The 18,728-nt window shown below is 39.1% G+C and overlaps 1 protein-coding gene across 6 annotated transcripts in view; it reads left to right on the top strand.

The window, feature by feature from the left end:
* Window positions 1-18,728, top strand: part of GAB1 (GRB2 associated binding protein 1) — a 100,056-nt gene that overhangs the window by 28,902 nt on the left and 52,426 nt on the right. The gene's annotated exons all lie outside the window — the stretch shown is intronic.

Below are 18,728 nucleotides of genomic sequence, written 5' to 3'. Positions count from 1 at the left end.
CAAGAAGTGTAATAATAAATAAAAGGGAGGATTGTTTGAAAACATACCACAGAAAGCTAGCAAAAAAAACCAACACAAAACCAAAGGGTTTTGCTTCCTCAGAATATAATGCTTGCAGGAGGAAAAAAAAATCCTAGTGGTGGTTTGCTAACTGTCTAGGTTCTCAAAATGGTCTGAAAAAGCTTAAGAAACAATTGAAATACATTCTCTGCTGTTGCAGTAACTTTTTAAACTTCTGTGTTATTGCAGTGATTTGTGTTTATGTTTAAAACTGTGACTACCAGTTTACCAAAGCTATTTCAAAACATTTTGTTTCTTCTTAGTGCTTTAGGTAGATGGATCTGGCTAGTGACTCACTCCCTGCTTTTAAGAAAAAGCCTGTGAAAGACAAAGAGAAAAGAGGAAAGAAAGTGTGTTTTTCAGATGTTCTACACACTTTGTCTCTCCCTGTGAGGAACAGACTTTTTTTCCCCATCATGCAGCACCTGTGTAAAACAATGTGTTACCTGGTGTTTGCTCAGAAAGTGAGAAAATGTAAAACTAACCTTGGCTGCTGTCACCTTCCAAGTAAATGGTATTCTCATACTGAATATAAACTTAACTCTTGCACTGTTTCTGCTTTTAGGAGTCTGCTTTTAGTACTGACTTTGCTTTAAAGGAAGAATAGGAGTTTGTGCTTTGTCTTCAGGAGCCAATTCTTTCTCCTCATATTGTCTCCTTTCAGTTGTTTACTCAACAGACTTGGTTTTATTCCACATTAACAGCATTACAGTGACAAGTTGTGTCTTCCTGATGTATCCCTAGTAAATAAGATAGATGTGTATTTCCTAGTGATTGAAGTGAGTTATTTGGGTAATATCATGAGAGCTGAGAGGGATCTATCCAAATGCTAGAGTTGTTACAGTTTGGGCTCTGTGCCTTGGCTTTTGTTGTCACTGTTGATATTCTGACCATGTAACCCAGAGCTGATATGACAGCTGGAGTTTTGTCTGGTGACTTTTTAAATTTTTTCTTCTTTTTGCCTTCTGAAAAGTTGAGACTTAGTTTGTTACTGCAGCTACTGCTGTTTGTCCTGGGCTGCTGAATGTCTAAAGATGGAACAAGTTTGTGTTGGAAACAGTAACCTGTAACCAAAATTATGGAATTCACAGGTGTGGGCAAGAACTCTTTGAAATTGCCATGCTACTCTTGGACCTGCAGGTGATAGCAAGAATAGTCTTGCATTCAGATGGTATTTCAGAAGAACTCCTTGCATGTGATGCAAAAGGGAATGAACAATGTGTGAAACAGTTGCTTGAATGCTTTTGCATACATGTTGACCAGTGAAGAGCCATATACACTTTATTAAATGTACGAAATTTGTTCAAATTAGTAAAGCTTCTTTTTTGATAACTCATTTGTGGAGCTGCTGGTCGTGCTGCACGGAAGAGGAGAGGTGTTCTAAAAGCTTAAATGGCTAAAGAGTCTTTTTTCTTGTTCTTCTTATTTACACAATTAATCCAACCAATTTTTATCATAATGAGAAATGTTTTCCATGCTCACTAAAAAGGATCCTTAACTTTGTATGTGGCTTGATTTTTAACTCCTTGACTTACTCTTGGTTTTATCAAGACCAAGATTGTAATTGGAAAAAAGGAATATGATGCTCTACTGTCACTTGTACACCCTGTAGTAAGCCTCAGCAGCATAGAGTCATTCAGTGTAATTCTGATTGTTTTGGTCAATTCTTCACCACTTTTAGAGGGCCTCCCCCCGCTCCCTGAGACTGTTTCCTTCATTTAAATTCTTTGTCTGCTGTCATTTAGTCTGAGGAAAACAGTCATCCTTATTAACATGAAACTGAGGTCATTTTGATGTCATTCTCCAGAAGGAATTTAAATTTCTTTCTAACAGGACACTACTGTGAAAACTGACTCTTCAAAACGAACTGCTTTATTTGCACTGTAGTTTCAGCTGGGCCTTTAATCGAAGGCAATTCACTTAAGTCTCTGCATCAGCTTTAGTTTGTGAAACTTATTGTAATTTTTTTTCTGAATAGTTGTCAGTGTGATCAATTTCTCTATGACTTAGTATTCTAATAATAATGGTAGTAATGAGGGGATGATGAATTGAGGCAGCCTCCAAAAGTAGCAATCAGTTTCTTCTGTAAATGACAGTCACAGTACTTAAGTACACCAAGAGCAGTCATAGAGCAAAAGACACACATCACTAACAGATTAAAATCACAGCACCACATCTTGATGGCATCTTTTGTTTTCTTAATGGAATAAGTGTCATCAGCATCTTATTAGACCAGTCCTATTCACCCGTTTTTACAAATTGGTAGCAGGAGACTTCTAAGATTCCTTTGTTGGCTCTTAGACTTAGGACAGAGCTAATTAGCAAGCTCCTTCATTTGAAGCTTCTTCATTAGAGATAATGCCTAATCATGGTTAATGACAGTATTTTTTATAATAGTGGATAGTCTGAAGCTGCATCAAATAGTGATTTGTTACTCAATGGTGCTGAATAATTAGCTTGTTCCAGTAATCACTCTGACCATGGTTATTTTCTTGCAAGAACATCTTGTATTGGAATACTTCTGTCTGGCTGTCATAGGTGCACTTGATATATAACTATATATATGACTTGATCCTTTCTTGGACATGTGAGATTCATAGATGGTAGAAACTGTCACCCCCTTTCCCAGCTCCTCCTCAAAACAATTCAATTATTTAATGTTTTCTGAACCATGCCAGGAAATAGGACAGTTCTTAGAGTTCAGTTGTTCTGTCTTGCAGGATGCGTAAAGCTGAGGCAACATTTTCTTCTTTATTTTCCTTTACAGACAATGCAGGTTAACTCCAAGCAGGACTTGTGCGACTCTGTAATGGCAAAACTTTACTGTGCAGAATTTTTGCCGTACACGCCCAGTCATTACTAGTGTTTTGTGTAGTTTACACAATTATCTTGTGTAGATAAAATGAATTACTTTTTATAAGTATAATTTAATAAGCATTTACACAATATGGTTTGGCTTAGATGACCCTTAATCACTTGTGATTCAACTTCTTGGATGAGCAAATTCGACAGTACTTATTTTATGGAAAACACAGAAATGAAACTTTAAAATTAGAGTGTGTGTTAGCACAACTGCCTCATTCAGACAACTGTGTGTCATATTGAGCAATGCTGGGAGGACAGTTGATTGCAGGAAGTCTAAAAATACTTGGTATAAGTTCATTGCCTCATGCACACTTGAAGTGGCTGGAAGCTCAAATGTATGCTTGTTAATGTCCTACAGCTTGCAATTCCAGGGTTTGGAACAGAGAGCCTCTATAGAAAAAGTAGTGAAACATTGAAATTGTGTTTAGGATAATGTGCTTAGGCAGTCAACTGTCTCATCCTGCACAGAGTTAGTGCAGTTTCTCTTTCCCCTTGTAAACATCTGGGATTGTGATAATCCTCTAGATCACCTCAGAAAAACAACAGGACGTTACACTTGCAGGAAATCAATCGTTGTTCTCCCTGTCCTCTCAAAACACGTCTGCAACTGTGTGTGCACCCATGCACAGCTCTTGGGACATTCTTGAAGGATGAGCAAGAGTTGTTTTCTTTATCATCCTAAGAGGTACCTCTGATCATGTATAAACAAATACAACAAGCTTTCCCTTTCAAGTTGGAATCCTGAAGACAAAGTATCAAAGATACAGCCATATCCAGTCTGTACAGCCATCCTTCCTCGGAAAACTGTGGCTGTGGAAGTATGTTCAGTGGGTGGTAAGGTGTTTGTTGCCCCACGTCTCCCTCCAGAGCAGGACAGGGCACAGAGCTGGCCCTGTGTTGGCAGAGCTTTGCACAAAAACTGCTAGATAATGCTGCTTCAATTCATCAGGTCTTGGGGCCGAGTAATCAGTTTTCCCTCTTTTTGCAGGTCTTTTTCTTCCATTATACTTTGCACCTGGAAGAGCTTACCCAATCCATGTGTCTTGTCTCTGGTTTCATGCGTGCACTTCAGTGCTTCCCCCTCTTCCACAAAACCCGCTGCACTTTGTGAAAGACTTCAAGCCTGCTTTTAATCAAGTAAAATTAATGAGACTGTTCTGTTTTGCTTTTTGACCATAAATTTGTACCATAAAATCTTATGTAGTTTCAATTCATATGTTAACGAATGACTACTTGGTAGTCTTGGAACAATGGTTGAAATCACTGTCTTACCAAATTATGGTAATTTATAATTGTAAAATCATGTTGTTTCTGGTGTATGCATACCATATCTCTGTATGTAATAATGTAGAACAGAAATTAGGGGCAGCAGGCAGAGTCCAAAAAAAGATGTTATCCTTTTTTTTCAGACCTGAATCTGCACTACAGAGATTAGAAGATATCGCAGGTTGGTTGTTAGCAACGTCTTAGGTCTAGAGCTCATTCTGCTCGAGCTCTGCTGCCTCTGAAGACTTGTCTAGGCCAGCTTTTTATTTTGACTATTAGTAAGACAACGCCCCGGAGCTTGTTACTCCTGAGATGGTCTGTCCCCTGGTAATGGTTGTTCACTGCTCAGCTGTCTGAGAGCGCTGATAGGGGGATAATATCAGTAGAAGTGATCGGGCTTCCCTGCTCTGAGCTGTTGGGATACAGTGTGTTTATCAGCCCCTGTATATATGTACGTGTGTATCTCGTCTGGTGCTGCTCAGGTAGGTTTTTCAGTGTACTAGACAGGAACTGCAAGGGCAGGCTGAGATATGCCTGTCTACAGACGTGGTCTTGGCGGTGCCGTGGAGCGTATATGTTGAGGTTTGTGGTTCTGAGCTGCATCCATTGTAAATCCTGTAGGTGAGGTTTGAAAGCATGCTGGCCTAAGGAGCACCTGCACTTTCCCAGGACAGACTCTTTTAAATATGCAAAATTACAAAAACACCCAAACAACCCCAATCCCATACGTAATGTGGTCAAATGTCCACCTCCAGAAGCATTTTCTCATCTTTAAAGTTTTCTGTGGGTGTAAGTTCCAGCACAGCTTCACACTCTGCTTCATCATAGTGGAGTCAGAAAGAAATTACTGTCAGGTGGGAAGATATTTCTTAAAACCTGCTTTCAACATTTGTGCCTATTGCAATGCCCTGGTTAGAAGTGTGGAGCAATCTGTACATTCTGACCAACAAGAAATGTGTCAGAAATAGCATGTTTTTATGACCCAAAATGCCTTGTCAGGCATCAAGCATTATTGTGGTCTCGCATACCAAGCTTGAGATAATAATTTCCTAATATATGGCAGTAATTGGAAAATTCTTTTTAATTATTTTTATAACTGCAGTTTGCAAATCTCCATTTCCCACTTGTCCTGCGCTATAAATCAGTTTCTTCCTGTATTTCACTCTTTTTCATTCACTGTTTTCTTGCATGTTTGTGCAATTTTAATACGCCTGTCTTGCACTAGAAGTATTTCAGGACCTAGGAGGTCAGTGAAAATATGCAAATTCAGGAATTGCATGAATCTGTTACTTCAAAAAGAAGACTATTTCTTAATTTAGTCTCAGTCTTTTCTGAATGACAGGTCACCTGCATGAGTGAATTCTTACCTACTGATCTTCCCCATCCCTCCTCCCCATTCAACATCCTCCAGAAAAATGTGCAGAAAGGTGAATAGCGACTTGAAAGGTTCAATAAACTTCTGGGTTTTTTCTAGGGCAACATATTTTTCTTCTTCTTTTATCCTCTGAGCAGTCCTGGTGATTCACCGGTGTTTCATCAATATGAGCAAGTAGCTGGGTATCTCTGTGATGCTCAGACTGGGTCTAGTCAGCAATACAGTGTGTTTACTGCTGTACCTTTCTGCTGTGAATAACAAAAATGGTTGTGGGAGAATAATGGTACCACTGATAAATGAGTGACAGAAAGCCAATAAAGTCTGAGCTCTGCTATTAGAAATTCTCTGATCCTAATGCAGCTTCCCTGGGCTTTATGTGACTCTCCCACCTGGGCTTAGAGTTACTTTAATCTAAATGATAATTTTACAGAACATCAAACAGAGGCATTAAACAAACTTCATATAATGTTGATCTCCTTTTGGTATTTTTTCCACAGAGAGTGCAACTCACATGTTTTTTGACTTTTCATTTAATTAACATTTTGGATCCCTATGGAAACTAACGTAATAACATCAGGAATCTTATTATGGATAGACCAACCAATGAATTTCAAAGTTTTAGGTTGCCTAACATCTCCCATTATAGTATTGTCTTAGTTAAATCATGTTTTAACTGGTTGTGCTAATGACTTTTTGTTCTGGATATCTGTCATAAGCTGACTGTGTGTGAGAAAAGCAGTGAAATTGAGATAATTATTGGTTTGTTTAGGGAAGATGTCCTTCCTTGTCCTCTACCTCTGTTAAACAGTTTCAGTAGCAAGGCTGAAAGACCCTGGAAAGCATTTTGGTACTTTTCAACAGGAACTTTTCGTGGGGAGTGGGAAGGAAAATCTTGGTCTCACAAGGCTGTTAGCAGACTTTGGGAAGATCATTCAAATTTAGAAACAGTAGGAAGTTCCTGGATGGGACAGAATTAAGTATTTAAGTCTGTTAACAGCACAGTAGTTTAAAGACAGATGCTTTTGCATTGCAAATATTCCATGCTTACAGAGACTAACTAAGGATTGCTCTTTTTAGGTATATTTCAGTTTTATGCCAGTGGCAGAATAATAATGCTGCATTTAATGTCAATATGTGATACTTGAGATGAAGTAAAACATTATTAGAGGTCTATTTTTTTTCCTACTTGTTTCTTTTTGTGGCCAAGTCAAATACATTCTCCCTCCGCTCCTTTGCCTTCTCTCCTTTTTATCAGCTCAGTTATTTTGATGGAATAGTGGAAGATGCATTACTGATTTGTATCTTAAGTTTTGATTTTGTGCATTTTTAAAAATATATTAACAATTTAACCTCTAAATAGGGAGAGATCAGGTTGTGTAGCAGCTTGTCTACCTGTCATGCTGTTTTAGTTGTGTTCCTGGTTTGGGGTGTCTCACAGACCATTCAAAATGGCTTTGTAAACAGTAAGGGATTTTATTGTGATGGTGTTCCAAATGGGAAAGAATTTGAAGGTCTTTGCTTATGCAGACTGTCCTTTGGCTTGTGAAATTGTGGTAAAAATAAAACTTCAGAACAGTCAACAAATAAAATACTTGACAGTTTCTTGAATATTGATATAGTCACAGAATCACTGAGAGCAGAAGGGACCTCTGGAGATGGACTCCTACTCCCTTGCTCAGAGCAATGCCAAGTTGCTCAGGACCATGTCCAGATGGGTTTTGAGCACCTCCGAGGATGGAAACCTGTCTGGACAACCTGCTCCTGTGTTCAGTCAACCTCACAGTAAAAAAGCTTTCCTTAAGTTTAAATGGAATTTCTTGCGTTTCAATTTGTGCCCATTGTGTCTTGTCCTCTTACTGGGCACAACTGAGAAGAGTCAGACTCCACTGTCTTTACTTCCACCCTCCAGGTATTTATATACATGGATCAGATCCTTTTTATTCTCTAGGCTAAACAGTCTAGCTCTCTCAGCCTCTCATATTAAAGATGCTTCAGTCCCTTAATTATGTCTCCAGCCTTTCCCTGGACTTTCTCCAGCACTTGCAAGGCTCACATGAGCCCAGAACTAGATGCAGAGCTCCAGATGTGTCTTACCAGACTAAGCAGAACAGAAGGTTTGACTCTGACACGCTGGCAAAGCCCATATTTCACTGGGATTGTCTACGAGGATGTCATGGGAGACAGTGCTGAAAGCCTTCCTGAAGTCAAGATAATTAAAATTAACTGCTCCTAAGCTAGTCATTTCATCAGGTTGGCCAGGCATAATTTCACTTGGATGAATCCGTGCTGACTATTCTTGGTCATAGTCTTGTCCTTCATTTGTTTGGAAGTTTGAGAAATCAAAAAATGTTAATTCAGTATAAAAGTAATCAAGTCTGGGTGAAAGAACCATGCATGACCCAGTGTTATACTCTGTATTCTGAATGGCAATTAATTTGGGATAACAAGGGCAAAAGCCTTTTTTTTTCTCTGAGATTGCTGTGCTGGTTTTCCTGTTTTGCATTTCTATTTTAAGTGAATATTCTGGCAGTGGATTGAGATGCTTTCAGAAGAGTTTGGGAAACTTGGCCCAGCCAAATGGGCTGCTACTCAGCAGCAGGGTTGTAAGGGCCTAAAGCTGCTTCATGTTAATTGTGTGTGTGTTGGCTTTTCACTTTTCTTTTTTTTTTTTTTTTTTTTTTTTTTTGTGGGGGGGTGGTTTTTTTTTTTTGGTGATTCTTTCTTTTTACAGGTTGTGTCAAGTTTTAAACAGTTCTGTATATTTTCAGCCTAAATGTGACAAGATTATAGTCTTATGGCACTCATCTGGTCTCCTTTATTTAATTTCCCCTCCCTTTCTTTCACATTATTGAAAGGAATGGTAAAAAGATACAGTAGAGAAGATTAGGGAAACCTGTTCTTTAGTCCCCAGTCAAATCTAGATACATGTAGCCATTTAAAAAAATAAAAAAAGTATTGTTTACTGTGTCTTAATTTCTTTCATTGAATGAAGATATGTTGAAATTCAGGCAGCACTATTTTCAAGTGCTTTGGGAAAAGTTTAGGAGGTAAAGCCAGTGTGATGAGGTAGTGCTAATGAATAGGGATGTCTTAGATTTTTGCCCATGATTCTTGCATTTCTTTGGGCAAGCTGCTTAATCTTTCTTGTATAAAAAGCTGGTACTAGAAGGGCTTGTTCTGCTTGGTTTTTGAGCTGTGAAGTGTGCCTGGCTTTTATATGTGTATACAACAGCTGGATCCCGGTCTTACCTTGGGATACATCAGAACTCAGGGTTGCTTTCCCCTTGCAACCAAAGAATGCAGTGTAAGCTAAGCTTAGTTTTAATATTTAGGTTTTTCTCATTGTCCTTGTGTGTCAAATAGAACAAATTTTATTGTTTTGTGTTACTTTGAGGTGGGATGCTCCGGGCTTTGGTAAATGAATGGTATTAATTACTATACCATTTTTATATTGGTAACAGTAAAATGGGCAGCGCTTCATGAACTCTGTTTGGTGGTAACTGGGGAAGCTTGTGTTTCAGAAGAGGCAGCTACTGGTGTTCTGTGAAGCTTTATGATTTTTCCAAAGTGAAATTTATTAACTGTAAACATGTAAATTGTTATATGTGAACTTCACATTCTCCATAGGAGAACTATTGTACTTCACTATGATTTAGCACAGAACACATGCAAAATTTAAAAATGGAATGTTCCTTTATAACCTGCTGGATAGAAGAGACACTGATTTCAGGATTGGAGCTGGCTGTGCTTTCTGTTCACAATGCCTTTTTATCCCGTGAGGTAGAAACTCTCACTGGCTTTGGTTTGTGTGCGTGGCAGTGCCCCGGCTGCAGGAGTGATAGCAGAGTAAGGCGATTAGCGTGATTGATACCGCGTGTCAGGGGACTGCCTTAATGGGCTGCCGTTGAGACTGCACTGGGAAACCACACACGGATGAGGTAATCTCATTAGATGATTAAAACCTTCACTGAGTCTCCCAAATTGCAGAGCTTTCAGTTGTATTGCTGCTGAGGACTGATGCTAAGTAAGTGTAGTGCTGTCCTCGGAGTGATGCTGAAATGGAGAGCTTGCTGGGTTATTCTCCCGGATAACAGTCGCAGCAGCTGGAGGCTGATGAAGGATGTTCCATCTTTCCGTGTTTTAAAGTAAGATTCTGCATGATGATGCCATTTTGTCTTGGAGTCAGTGTCAGGCTTGTGCTAGCTTAGTTTTATCATGCGTTGCTGTTCTCTGTGAAACTGCAGTATTAGTGTTGAGAGGACATACTTCTGCTTTGTGGAACTTCCTATGGAATATCATGATGTACATGTCACAGCTCTGTTTTTTATAAAGTATCTGTGTTTCTTCTGCAGGTGAGCTTTGTCTTGACCTGTGATGAGCTGAAGTGTGTCACTCCTTATCCTCTTACCTGACCTGTTTACAAGTAGTGTGGCAGGCAGCACATGCTCATACCAGATCTGGTGGTGCACAGAAATCCTATCTGACTTCTTCACACCTACTTGTTTTAAAGGAGGTCATTGAAAACACTGAATTTCAAATGAAAAGTGGTATGCTTGACTAGTCCTATACTTGAGCTTTGCTTTTGCTGGCAAGCTACAAATATTTCTAAATCTGGGTCTCCAACATTACAGTATGTATAAAGCAAGGGTGACTAGAAAAGAATTTTGGAAGGTCAAGACTACTATTCTGAGACTGCTAGTGGCTACTGTTGCTGTATTGTCAGATTTTTCTGTATTAAAAAACAGCCTAGTTAATCTGTTAGAAGGTTAGGGACCAAGAGAAGAAACATTTGTAACTTCCATTGTCTGTTTTTAGCAGTTTGTCATTTCTTTTGCTTAGAGAAAGTACTGAATGACATTAATAAGCACATCCACTGAGATGAAAGCTCAAATACTCTTTTGTTTTGGCAGGGGAACCCCAACAATATCTTCTGAATTCTGTTGTCAAATGTGATTCTATTTGTTTAGCAGTTCTGCAAGGAAGTGAACTTTGTCTAAGAGCTATTTTGGATCTGGTGTCAGGGGAAAAAAAAAAAAAAAGCCAACCCAAAATCCCACAACAACAACAACCTGTTCCAGTATGTGAGGAAGTGGGGAAATATGCACACTGTGAGGAGAGTGTTCTTTCATGTGTATTTGACAAAAAAATAAAATCTCAAACTTGTACGAGTTACTAACAGGTTCTAAACACCAGCATCGAGTGAAATGTGATCCACAGAGCAAATACACACCAAGTTTTTAAGTTCAGTTTTATCAGGTTAATAAAAATGGAATAGCTTGATGATAGGAGAGGTCATCTCATATGATTGATTTTAATATCTAGGGTTATACTGGATATCTGTGATCTCCAAATAAGAGGCAGACCAATAATTTATATGCAAAATCAAGTAAATTTTCATCAAATACTAAATGCTTAAGAAAATAAATGAACTGACAAGCTTTATTGCATTTTTTTAGATATTAAACTGTTCACGAAGTGTTGTTTTTTGTAGTTATCTTTCTGTATCATAGACTGAATATTACAATATCTGGTTTGTATAGTTATGAAAATATTTTCCATTGGCTGAGTTGAATTACCTCAAGATCTCCTTTTCGGAGACCTTGCTCAAGTCCTGATGCTTCCTGGGATGCTTGAGGGTACTCAGTTAATGGCACTACTACTCAGTTACCTTTTACTTTAAGGGCAAAGCCAGGCCTTGTTCTGCAGCTGTATTTTACCAGTGAAGGACCTGTTCCCCTGAGTAGAATATAAAATCATGGAGTATTTCCAGTGAAACAAGGCAAGTGTTTTGATTATGAGAATAGAAACCTCCTTTGTTGGTATGACTGCAACCCAGCTTACTCTTTCCAGAGTGTCTGCCATGAACAAAGGAGAGCAAATCATAAATGAGAGATCTTACAAGGCCCTTTTCAAAGGGGATGAGTTACTGACTTGACTTCTTCGTGCAGCTTTCTTCTTTCTGCATGCTGGGTCTGCCTAGAAAGTGAACTCTCAGGGATGATATCCCACCTTATTGGCTCTTGGAACAGATAAGTGACTTCAGGTTCATCAGGAAAAAATGTAAGCTAAGGGAGATTAATCCACAATCGTATTTGTTACTCTGCCTTTCTTATTTAAAAAGTTGCAACTCTTTTTCTGCTTACATTGGCTGGTTGTGATAGCTGAAAAATCCATAATCTCTCTTGGTCCAGGTATACTTATTTCAACTCTGCATCTACAAACTGAGTGCCCTGGCAAACAGCTGTAAATAACCTGTCTTCAAACACCTCTTCTGATTGGAACGAGGAAAAAAATATTTTAATGTCATTTTTTGGAGAAATGGAGAATTGAAGTCAAATTCCTGAGCTGTTACAGAAGACAGGGGGGTAAGGCTGAGCCCTCCTCATGAGAGATGAAGTGGAGGTTACCCAGAAAGTGCATTATTGTGTCCTTATTCTTTGTTCTTAAAGATAACAAATAAGAGGTTGTTTTGCTACTAACTAAAATTTTGCTGGTCCTTTGTGCTTTGAGCACCAATTTTCCTTTCACTGTAAGAAATCCATATCCAGTGTTTCTTTGTTTCTTTTGCCTTGCGTTAAGCAACCTGATGGAAACTGCTCGATGTGTCTGGCTGTATGAAATGTTCAGGAGTTATTTTGCTGAGTATGAAGCAACTCTTGAGCCTTTTCTTTTTTTTTTTTTTTTTTTTAAGAAACTTTCCACACTTCTTAAAATAGCGTGTTCACAACATATTTTGCTCCACTGTTCTGTGCTGTTTTCTTCCTTCCCACCCCCTGCTCCCTCTCCATAACAGCCTGGTGGGTGAACCGAGCTGCTGTTCTACCTCTTCCCTGTTTCTTTTGTAATATGTTTGCTGAGCTGGCTGGCCTCCAAAAGTGCATAAGTGTGTTTATACATCCAGCCTAACAATAGTATCATAACACCAATTTGTTTAACCTGGGCTGGAAATAACAATCTAAATATTGTGAATCAAAGAGAAAGCAGTCATTTGTATATGCTTCTCTACTCTGTCAGCTCACTTCTGCTCTGTGGGATAAAATCACTGAAACTTCTCCTTACGTTCTGTCTGAATTTTGTCAGTTCTGTTGGTATGATGTGGTACCACTTTCAAATGCTAAGGGAAGTTCAGCTGGAGCTTCTCCCCCAAGCTGCATCCCATGCTGTCATTGTCTTGCTCAGACAGGTGGTGTTTACTTTGTGTGCCTCGTTCAAGACACACACACAGCAGTGCAGAGAATCATCCATCCCCGCCGCTGTGGGGAGGGCATTCATAATAGAGCAAACCATTAAACTGTCAACCATTAAACTGTGCTTTTATTACAGTATTTGAGCAGAGTTATGAGAGGCACGAAGCACACAATAAATACTGGTTATGCTTATTTAGTAGTCACAAAGTGACTGGCAAATTGATGGATCAGCATATTTTGGTTAAGGTGCCAAGACGTTAATATACGTGCTTTTTGGATTTATTGTTACTTTGATCACCAAAGCAGCTTTCCTCTGGATTGGAATGATTTGGACTGTGTCCCTCAGTAGCTGATGTGAGCAGTCCTAGCAGTGTTTATACTCCAGTCATGCAGTAGCTTCAGTGGAGTGGCACCTGCCTGGCCGGGAGCTGGAGCTACCTCCAGCAGCACCAGTGACGTGATGTTAGGGATGTCCTGCCCATTCAGTTGATGACAGTGAAGATACAGTGGTTTCCCAAAATGATGGTTTGACATTGTTAGTGCTGGTTTTAGTTCTTCTCTCGTGATTCAAGTTGGGAGTAAGCAGCTTCAGCTTTGTGGATTTGTGGAAGGAAGAGGCTTGCAGCAGAGGCAAAACCAACGTATTCAAATGTGAAGGTCAGCTGAGTATTGCTTAGAATAACTATTTAATTTCTTTTTCTCAGTATTTTTGTTAGCCTTTCAGGACTGGGAGGGAGGGACGATGGGTGGTTGGCTGTGGAAGTAGGGTAGCCTACTTTTCCACTTGGAGACCTCAATGTGTGCCTTACATCTGTTTAGCACTGAGGGTAAACAACAGTGTAGGCAAACTGTGTGAGGCCTGATGTTGGGTGTAAAAGTGCACTCCTCTGCCAGATCTCACCTGTTTGATACAGAACGCTGTGCCCTCTCATACCAGGACTGCTGGGTTGAGCAGGAGGGAGTCATGCTCAGAGAACCTGGAGAGTGGCCTGGCAAACAGCTGACCTGACAGCAGCATCCCTCTCACCTTACTCAGACAAGTGGATCTTTGTCACACAGCCTAATACAGGTGGCACCAGAATTCCCTAGGGGAGGAAAGACTTTGGATGCCACTGTAATTGGAGGGGAAAATGACAAACTTCTTTTTTTTTGTTTGACATTTGATACATTGTTACAACAACTTCTTTTAATATATTAAAAAATAAAACACACAATGTTATGAGTTTTACTGGGTTCATAAAAATGTGTTATGTATTTTTAAGAGGGGGAAAACTTTGTACAAAATATTGTACAAAATTGTCTTGTTTCTGATCTTGTGCCTCTTGTGGTTGTCCCAAAGCTCTTTCCATTTTGAAGCTTAAAAAATGGTAATCTTTAGAAATGGAATACACTTTTTCAGTGTCCTGATACAGGTATTGAAAAATAACTATTGTTTATAGCAACTCCGGCAGAGATGATTACTTATAAACGGCTCCAGAATGAAAAGGGTTAAGTTACGAGTTAAGATAAAAATACCTGCTGAATTAGGTTGTTTTGTCCATTTGAGGTTACCCGCTATTAAAAATATTTTCAAACTTCTGCATGTGTACCTTATAATTCTCTTAGATGACAAACAAAATGTAGAAAAACATGTTTTCCCCTTTCCACAGTTACATTGTTCCTGAAGTGCTGGCAGTGGTAAGAGCTTCCAGCCAGTAAACAAAGTAGATGCCATTTAGAGGTATAGAGAGCCAATAAATAAAGTAACAAGGCATCTAGTTTTACAGTTTCTTTGCTTCCTGTAAGTTAAAAATTAAACAATTTTATAGTAAGTGAAGCTCGTTATGAAACTCGCTCAAAAAAAAGGTTGGATAAGGCAGTGCTTGCTTTTTATGTCAAAGAGCAAATCCTAAAAATGTGAAGTACTTTGCAAACCAAATAAAGAAAAGGGCCTGTACCACTTGAATGTGCTCAAAACTACAAAAGAAATAATAAAAATCTGATGGGCTTTAAGTTCTTATAGCAGTGTTGGTGGTTTAAGGATAGATTTTTTTATTTAATCTATTTTGAATGTTTGCCTCTGTTCCCTGATCTGATCTGATACAAATGAAGAAATGAACAATCTCACTGTACTGAGCAAACAGCAGGCTAATTGTTCGCTTTTTATCTAGTGCACAGAGGAGGAGGGGAATAGTTTGTGGTGAGATCAGAAATTCTAGGCAATTTTTGTTTTCCATGAATCTCTTAGTTACTCATCAGAAGGATGCTGTTATTAAAAAGGACAAAAACGACGACCACCACCTCCACAAGGATAAATGCTTAAAAGAAGAAATCCTTCTTGGCAGTAAAAGGTGGAGATGAATGGTGATACATAAAATGTCTTGAGTTTGTGGGCATTTCCTAGATTACAAAGATGAGGGCCTTTTGCCTCATCTTGTTCTTTATCCAAAATAATGCCTGGCATGAGAATGCATTTTCAGTGCATTTAATGTTGAAATGATGCCATTTAAATTATTTATTCTTAGATTTTACCAAAGATGTTTGTATTCATTATCTGTCCAGATGCACAAAGCATGACTTTTCTTATCATGCTTAGATGAAGCCTTAGATGTGGGATGCTTTTAACTGAGCTAAATGTGAAACACTGACCATTTGGTAAACTAAATGCCCTTTGTCTGTTAGGTGGTGAGATGGAGGGAGCTGTTCAGCTGGGAGCTGCAGCACAGCTGTGGTAGCTGGCCTTGGGAATGAGGGCTAAAAAACAAGTTCCTTCTTTCATGATACAGCTACATAAAGATATTTTTATTTTTCTGTGTTTGCTTACTGTTTGTCATATGATACTTTCAGCAAAAGAGTATCAGTCAAAATTACAAGAGCTGAGTTGAAGTAAGATTTCTCCCAGCAATTGCTGAAGGAAATGCTTCATTTTTAGGGAAAAAGACATAAAGCTTCCTATCTTTCCACTTACTTAAACTTAGCATACAAACTGAATTCAAGGTGAGTCTGGGAAGAAACATAATTGTATCTGTCACCTTCTATTTCTCTTGTTTTTGCTTCCCCCCTCAAATAGGCTAACTCCTTTTTTTTTTTTTTTTTAATTACTATTATTTTTAATGAAGATTTCATGGACCCAGGGGGTTGGCCATTAATTTTAGGCCATTGTGTGAATGCTAACTACTTAAAAATAGTCATGGAGCCAACCTTGCTTCCTCTCAGGGTTTATCAGTTGGAAGCATCTTCTTTTTATCCCATGTGTAAGTAAAGACCTCTCTGGATTGATGATTTGATCTGTATAATGGAAAATCTAGGCAGGATATCCTTTCTCTGTTATTCCTTGGTGTGATGGCATCAGGTCATGTCTTAAAATGGGGGAAGGGAAAAGGAGGATCCTATTAGCAGACAGGGAAGTTTCAAGGGACTATTAAACTGCAGGCTTGCTGAGGACCTCGTATTTATTTTCCCTGTTGAACCATTTGTGCTTCAAGCTACTATGACAACATGCCAGTGGTGGCTTCTGCTGCTGTGCTCAAAAGCTTGCTCGTGTGCTCTAGGAATGTTTTGTATTTGGAAGCTGTTGTTGGATACCAAGGGGTGTGAGGGGCTTCTCCGGAGTTATTTTGAGCCCTAACAGGCCTTACTGAAATACTGCATTGACAAGGTAGATCCAGTCTTAGCCTGCAGAAATGCAGTGCCTGAGCTTCCCCCTGCCAAGAAAAGAATATTTTGAGTTAAATTCCATTGTTAAAATGCCTCTAAAATGAAGTGGTGCCTAACATGCAGTAGAGATGCAGCCAATGCCTGATGAAGTGTGGGGGGTAGCAAATTCTTTGGGAATTATTTTGGAACATTATTATGATCTTGCATTTCAGCATGCTTGCAACTATTCCACTCTAACACTCTTGGCTTGAAATTTTACTCGGTGTTTGCAAGCAAGGCAGAGGAGGTTACCAGCTCCTGTGGTGGTGGAAGAACCTTTTAGTCATCTTGTGTTCAGGACAAGGAGTCTGTGTAAAAATGACACTGACTCTTTATCCCCACCCTTCTGCCCCTTCCCTTCTCCAGAGAACACAGTATAGCTCTTCAGAGAGTCCCTCTCTGAATTGGTGCTTTCTGCTCTTGTCACTGTGACCTGGATGTGTTGTGGGGTAACTGCAGAGGAGGAACCTGAGGGCTTTGGGGAGGGATGGAGGGGACGGGATATGATTGTGGGTTTGGCAGGTACTTGGAGTGCAAGACAAAAACGTTAAAACTAATAAAAAGAAATGCTGTAATTGCCTGTTTGGACTTTGGAATCTGTAACCCCCAAGTGTTCCTGTCAAGATATTAGTATAGTTTAAAGCACACGAATATTTTACTGTTAATGAAGATATTTATGGGATCATTGCTTGGGCTTTTATGTGAGGAGGAGAAGATAAAGATCTTCCCTTCTATGCCACAAAGTGTATCTCAGCTACTTAGAATTAGCAAAGGTCCTTTTAGTATTAGCAAACTGATCTGTGGCTTCCCATCACCTGATTTTTTTATAGCTTTAACTGCAGTGTTTAAATGGACACTTACATTTCTCACGAGAATGTCCTACTATTCTATGGGACATATACCTCTTACTGATCTAAAAGCTCAGATAAATAAAAATTTAATTTTTTGTTTTAAGAAGAGAGAACATAAACTTCTACTGCTGTTGTTTACACTGTTGGAAAACTAAGTTTGTTTTATATAATAGCCTAATGACCACGGCTTAAACACAGAATCTCAACATGTGCAAGAATTTGGACCTCTGTGCTCTGAAAAGTGTGTTTCACAGTTTTTAGCCTCGTTCAACCCAGGATTTTAAACAAATGTTCCAAGTCTGTGTAGATAACATGTTTTAAGCCACTGTTGAAAAACCAAAGCAAGGGAAGTTTTTCAGATCTTAAGCCCACCCCTCATATATTAAATCATTCGAAATCTTACAATTGCTGTTATTTTCAGTCCATTGTGTCTGCTTCCTGTTGGTCAAAGGTTATGAGGATAGGGTGGTGTAGAGTGAGGTGGGAAGCCGGCAGGAAAAAGAAAGCTTTTTTGCTTATTTTGGGGTAGACACAACTACAGAAATGGCAAGGACATTGCTTAAATTTTCTGAAGACTTGAAGAGGTAAACTAGACAAAAAAGTGTTCTTGATGTTGTTTACTTTTCTGCTTTGTAACTCAGGCATATGGCGAATGAATTGGAGTAGGTAAACAAAGGCTTCCGTAGAGAATGTTATCTTTGCGCTTGAAAAATGTTTTTTGTTGTTGTTCAAAAAGAGGTGTAGCTTTCGTTTTGATTTACAAGTTGACTCTGTAAATTCTGTTTCTGAAGCACAAGCCTAAACCTTGTTTGTTCACTTGTGTCACTAACTCTGAGGGAAAAAAAAAAAAAAAGAAGACAGGTTTTATTTGTATTGTTATTCAAGAAGTGTCTGCAGTTTCTTGGCTGTTACCACTGGTGCAAGTCCTTCAGTTCTGTCCCGGGGAGGCTCACAGGGAGCTGCCGGGAGCAGCCAGACGTGGCTGCCCAGGGCTTGGTCCCAGAGTGCAGGTTCCTCCGGCGGGACAGCGCTGCATTTTGTGGGGAGCAGTTGTGGCCACACCGTTCAAGGTATCTGGTTTGAGAACAAATCTGGGTTCAGAACATTGCTCTGGGGTGGGCAGAAAAAATGATCAGTGAATTGGTTGTGCTGGTAAAGTTCTACAAAGCTGTTGATCCTGATAATATATGGCACGAGGATACTGTTACAGTCTAGGAAACAAACAGTAGAAAACTTTTTTTATGTGAACTGATGAGAGCTAGTTTTGTAAGCTAATCCAAGTAATTATACTGAAGTATCTTAATTTTCAAATATGTTGGTATGTAGTTAATTTGCTATTGGTACGTGGTGTTTCTGAATTTCTTAACCATTTTGTTACTACCAGTGAGTTATTTGAATCTAAAAGTATATTGTTTGCCATGTTGGAAAAACAATATTTTTGTTACAATT

Source organism: Myiozetetes cayanensis, unplaced genomic scaffold (genome assembly GCF_022539395.1).
Source record: "Myiozetetes cayanensis isolate MyiCay16 unplaced genomic scaffold, myiCay2020 scf42, whole genome shotgun sequence".
NCBI lineage: Eukaryota > Metazoa > Chordata > Aves > Passeriformes > Tyrannidae > Myiozetetes > Myiozetetes cayanensis.
Note: the sequence above shows the minus strand (reverse complement) of the source record. Positions and strands in the feature narration are given on the sequence as shown.